The 6,000-nt window shown below is 41.0% G+C and overlaps 1 protein-coding gene across 4 annotated transcripts in view; it reads left to right on the top strand.

The window, feature by feature from the left end:
* The first annotated feature begins 289 nt into the window (after positions 1 to 289).
* The window catches only part of OFCC1 (orofacial cleft 1 candidate 1), a 191,375-nt gene continuing 185,664 nt past the window's right edge, over positions 290 to 6,000 (top strand). For all 4 annotated transcript variants that reach the window (XR_004360692.1, XM_032709283.1, XM_032709291.1 and 1 more), the window contains exon 1: positions 290 to 335. The gene's annotated coding sequence lies outside the window, so the exon portion shown is untranslated. The remainder of the gene's footprint in view (positions 336 to 6,000) is intronic.

Below are 6,000 nucleotides of genomic sequence, written 5' to 3'. Positions count from 1 at the left end.
CATTTATTTCCCAAGTAGCAGTAATTATGATTGAAGAGAAAAATAAAAAAAGGTTTTAGAGCTCATATTTAGACCGATTTTCCCACTCTTTTAGGTGTGAGATGGTGGCTTAACACTGCTTTCTTTACCAGATTGTTTGTCAGACTGAGTTCTAGAGAAGAGCATTATGTTCCATGGAGGAGCTGGAGATGTTTCCAGTGCTGACTGATTTGCTCTGGCACCTGATGTGCGTGCCAGCAGCCATCTCATCAGGGGGATGTGGACGTCACTGTCACCATAGAGACAGCAAGGAGGATTCAGTTTCAAAAGGTGAAGAGAAGCTGGGAATTGAGAAGGTAAGGCTGGGTCTGTCTCTCAACTCATGAAGGATTTTAAAATGATGCCATATTAAAAGGATGCCACAGTAGAGGAATGCTCTACTGCATATTTATACACATATGTAGATATGTGCATCTAAATATTGCTACATATGCATATGTTTACATGAACTCTTTTGAATAGACTTGGGTGCAAAAGAACCCAGTGAAGGTTTTTAAAATAGCCTGCTAACGTTCTGCTTATGCTCCTCCAATTAATTTTTCTTTTACAGGTGGCGGAAAAAAATACTTGAGTTCTGTTTATATTTTATTTTAAGAAGCCGTAAAATACTTGCTACCTCAAGATTTTCTATACTGTACAGAGGCTGAGTGAGCTATGATGTGTTATAAACTAATGTTGTTCACTTCTGTTACCTTTTTGTGATCTTCTATTACCTTTTTGTGATCTTCTGTTGTGCTCTAGCAATCCTAAGGATGTAAAGCAGTGGTGAGTGGTGACAGTCAAGGCAGAGATCAGCCATGAGTCATTGTTTAATCACATGGGACTTGTAAAGCCTGGGTCTATATTGGTCCAGGACAGCTTGCAAACCACTCTCTGCCCACTCTTATATCAGATAAAATCACACCTCTTGAGGGCTTACCCCATCACTTGCAGATGGGGTAATATACTCAGTAATGCATGGACTAGTTTTAAGCTTCAATTTGCATGCTTATAATCCCCAGCAGGGTGCTGACCCTAAAAGGATGTTTCTCGTACCTTAGAAGCAAAAGATAACTTCACAGGTATGGCTCTGAGGGGAGTGGTGACAAGGAGAGTGGTTCATCCAGCAGAGCAACAGATGAACTGCTGAGTAATGCCATATAAGCATTACTGCAGAAAGGGTGGTAGAAAGCTTATAGGGACTGATAAAAGACCTTGTCTGCACTGCTGTGCAGTGCTGGATGCCACTGGAGAGGATGGGGCTGGGTACATGTTTCTGATCTTGGGCCAGGGATGATCAAAAGAGCCCTTGAGCTCCTCTTGTCTCTGCCCAGCCCACCAGAGCTCCAGCAGGAAATAGCCACAGCACAGCAGATTTTTTAACCATGATACGCTTGACTTGACAGCTGAAGGAAGTCTGGCGTGGGAGCCAAATCTATTGGCTTTGTGTCAGCTCTGGGGTATCTTTCCTGTTTTGGGAATTCCCCACTGGGGAGGTACCACTGCTGTTTGGATCAGAGCTCAGATCTCAGCCCCTGGGGCTGTCCACTCTGGGAGATGGTTTTGGCAAGGATAAGTAATTTTTGCTATTTTTAAGTCTCTTTGATTTTATAAATAGCTAAGTGACAAGTAAAATTTTGGTATTCACCCTATGGCTGAATTTTCTGCAGGGATGTTTGCATGTGTGCGTAATACCATCTGTATTTATTATTCCTATTGTTGTCGTCACTCACACGTTTTCTGCAAACAGAACAAAAGGCAGCTCCCTTTGCAGTCAGCTTATGGTCCAGCTGCTGTGCAAAGGCAGTGGAGGGCACAGAGAGCGCCTGGGGGGCACAAGGAATCCTTGAGATAACATTGCTTGGGTTTCTCTTGTCAGACCTCTACAAACCATGATAATACACATAGGCTTCATGCTAATAAGAGGCAGCTAGGGTGTATGTGAAGAACTGAACTGTCTATTTACATGCAGCTGGGGTTTGCATTTTTGGGGGTACCACTGCTGTGACATGTAGCTGGCTGGCTGACTTCTGTAACAGACTACATTTTTAACCGATTTTATCTGATGACTGCTGCAGAATCCTGTCTACTCAGATTTTAGTCATTCACCTTGACTTCTGTTTTAGAAGCCTTCTGACCAAATTGATCTTTGGTATCAATATGAAAATCTGTACTGGTGAACTTTCAGGTTTGACTCACTTTCTGGGATCAGCTTATATCTCAGTTATGGTGCACTCTCATCATTAATTGTTCGATCATGCCTTTTAGGGAGAATAGAAATTGTGATTATGTTAGATTCAGAATTCATCCAGTTCAGTTCCCTGTCTCCCATGGTGGTGGTCTCCAGCTGTTTCGGAGAAAAGAAAAAGAAATTCTGCATTAGGCAGGAAGTAGATAATCTGTTATTCTCTCTAAGCTCTAAGAGAAACTTTGCTTTCTTCAATGGACAAACCATTTTCCAAGAACCTGATTACCAATTAAGATTATTACAAAGCCAGATGTTAAGAGAGGAGTTGGATACCAGCATTATCTAGGGGATCTGATCCAAAAGGTTTTACTGATGTCGAAGCCACTTCTGAGTGACAGCAGAAGGAGAAGGACTGGACATAAAGATAGGCTTGACATCCAGCCTAGAGCCTTGAGCTTGGGATATTCGATCAGTTGCTCCTTGACTAGACGAACTAATTAGACACTCCTCTGCTTGCTCATCCCCTACAATCTGCTCTTGCCATAGCACATATATGCTTTATCTGCTGGTAGGGGAATTGAAAACAATACCTATTCTAGTAAGCACCACCTTTTTTCCCCTGCTCTTGTAAGTGGTGTGGGTAATATAATTCCTCTGCTATATATAATACCCCTCCTATAATGCTTCTCACTTGACAGCATGTGTGGTCAAGACCTTCATCTGGAAATTATATAGTAACAACATATTTTTTCTTGCTTCCTACAGCAGAAATATTTATATGCACCAGGTTTATATCGTAGTCTTACGAGACAGTACAAGAAGTAAAGCAACAGCAGCTATCCTGTTTGTGATATTATTCTGCAATATTTTCACTTCTTCATAAGAATTCCTGAGGTTTTCTTTGGCTCAGGCTGTTATGACTGGCTACAGTTGTGTTTTCACTTTGAGGATAAGGGAGTTCTTGTCTGCCATCATGCCATTGGGTTTGTTGGCATATAGTTAATTTACCAATTTGTGTTGAAAAGGTAAGCCAAAGATAATGTGATAGTGATGCTGGGTGTGATTTCAGAATATAGAAATGTTTACTCACTGTCAGCATCTAAGGTGGTCATAGTGATTATTGTCCCAAATTAGATACCACTTCCTTTCTACACACTTCCATACAACAGGTGATACGCTTGGGTTTTTCCAATTGCCTCTGAGTTCAATTCTTCAAAGACACTTAAGACACTTACAAGACTGTTTATTTTCAGCTATGCTCATTCTGTAAGAGGATGAAAGAGACAAAATAACTGTTCTGAGTGCTTGGTGTTATCGTGAGGGTATGCGATCTCTTTTTACATGAATCAGCAGACTTTGAGGAGTTTTCCAAGTGTGTCTAAACCCCGCTGTCTGTTGGTCTTTCTCTCAGATTGGGCTCCAGCCAGCAAGGATAAATTTGCAGGCAATCCAGCCAGGATTTTTCCATGTGATAAAGGGAAAATGATGAAGAACTCTAAGTTCTGAACAGATGACTCAGTGTCTCTGGTGCTGAGTTAGACCTATCACTGTATCCACTGCAGAGGCACGCAGTCCACACCCAATTTCATCCTCTGCCCACACACAAATGTGTCATCTATCTGTGCATGACTGGAGTGCTCATATCAGACACATTTACCTGCCAGAATTGTGGGAACAGTCCTAAAAGGCTATCTGCTCCCAGGTCTTCAAATATTTCTCTCCTCTCTGATCATTCTGTCCCCTCTTTGAAGTTGTTTCATCATCTAGGGGGTCCACTCGTGCATGTAGGTGCATATGGGAAAACTGTATTTGAAAAGCCATTTGTGAGTCATGTCAATCTAAGAAAAACTAGTGCAAGGGACCCAGTAAGCTAAAGCAATATAGGGAATAGAAATGGATCATCTTGCTTATTTTAGATATAAATATTTTCTGTTAATGCCAAGTATTCCATGAAAAGATTAGTTTGGATTAGTGTAATTAATAAAGGAATATGCTCTTTGTTTCCAGGAATAGCAGAGGATTAAAATGTGGATGTATCTGTCATCCATATGCAAGTCATGCTAGAATAAGTACAATTTTACGAAACTTAGTGCTATGAAATTCATTCATGTTCACCACATTGTGTAAGAGAGGCTGTGATATCATCCAACTAATATGAAAAAATTACTTTCTAAGCTAAAGATATGTGGACAGGTATATCTTATGGTTTTATATTAAACTTACAAATATATAAGAGATGTAGCCATCCATGGCCTTGGTCAAGACTTTATCCTATGTGTGTATCTCTGAGATTAGGAACTCTAAGTAGGGTTCTCTCTCTTTTTTTTTTTTTTTTTTTTTTTTTTTTTTTTTTTAAAGTATAAGGCCCCCAAGCCATCTTTCAGAGCACAGGACATCCAGAGTTTCCTTAGGCAAAATATAATGACCTTTTATCTCAAAGCAAAGTGGAACCTGAGGCATGGTTCATGACAAGGTGGTTTCTAAGCTACCCTTGCTAGAAGAGAAAGAGGAGATGTGATCTCCCATCTGGGAAGAGTTGTTCTAGGTGCTGCTCACAGACCGATTGCTTTCTAATGCTCAACAGCCTGGAGATGGAGGAAAGGGAGATTTCTTCTGTGGAGCCATGAAAATAGGGGAATAGAAATGGAGGGAAAATCAGTCTCCCTCTTCTCCTTTACCCCTCAGAGGACTAGGGGATCAATGCCTTCTGAGGAAGGGATACATAGAGGCATTGTATAACACCAAGATTTAGAGCGGGTATTAAATTTCTCTTGATTCACGTTCCTTTATCTGTCAGTCCCATGAATTCCCAAAGTAAATTGAAACCAGAAGATTTCGGAGTCCTACTTCTGAAACGAGTCATGGCTGATTCACATCCTGCCTTACCTGACATTGCACAAATGATCCAGAGAAAACAGCATGATGTGACTGCTCTGTGGTAATTTAAATGAGAAGGATGGTTGCTGGCATGCATTTCTCAACATGCGGTACAGCAAAATATTTTTTTTTCAAAACTACCAGCAACGACCATTGCAGAACAAAGAAGGCACAGGCATTAATCTGGGATAATGATGGACAAGAGGTAGAAGGAGGATCTGAGGAGATTTGAGTCTCCTAACGTGTGACAATTTTTACTGGAAAACCAGGAGCACAGGTTTGACTAGTTCCCAAATGAGTCAATTTTTTGGCTAGTATTTGAGAAACAACTTACAGTATTAATGGCAGCAATACAAAGGAAAGAGAAAGATCTTTATCCTTCATTTTCACTTTGGCTTTAGTTAACTTTTATATATAAAAATATTTAAATATAACTCTGTAAACACACTCTGTGTTGTTAGTCTCTTAGTTGAAATACAATTACATAGGAACAGGAACAAGTAGGAGCAAAGTATTTATTCTGCAAGTGACAAGTGGCATTCCTCAAGGGTTGGTGTTGGGACCAGCACTGTTAATTATTTTTATCAGCCCCATGGATAATGGGATTGAGGGCACTCAGCAAGTTTGCCAATGGCACCAAACTCTGTAGTGTGGTTGACATACTGGAGGGAAGGGATGCCATCCAGAGTGACCTTGACTTGAAAATCTTGAGAGATGGTCCTGTGCAAACCTCATGAAGTTCGACAAGGCTGAGTGCCAGGTCCTGCAGCTGCATCAGGACAATCTCAAGCACAAATATGGGCTGGGTGGAAAATGCATCGAGAGCAGCCCTGAGGAGAAGGACTTAGAGGCGTTGTTGGCAAGAAGCTCAAACACGACTGAACAACGTGTTTTCACAGCCCGGAAGACAAACAGCA

Source organism: Chiroxiphia lanceolata, chromosome 1 (assembly GCF_009829145.1).
Source record: "Chiroxiphia lanceolata isolate bChiLan1 chromosome 1, bChiLan1.pri, whole genome shotgun sequence".
Classification (NCBI taxonomy): domain Eukaryota; kingdom Metazoa; phylum Chordata; class Aves; order Passeriformes; family Pipridae; genus Chiroxiphia; species Chiroxiphia lanceolata.
The sequence above is the reverse complement of the archived record's forward strand: the minus strand, read 5'-3'. Positions and strand labels throughout refer to the sequence as shown.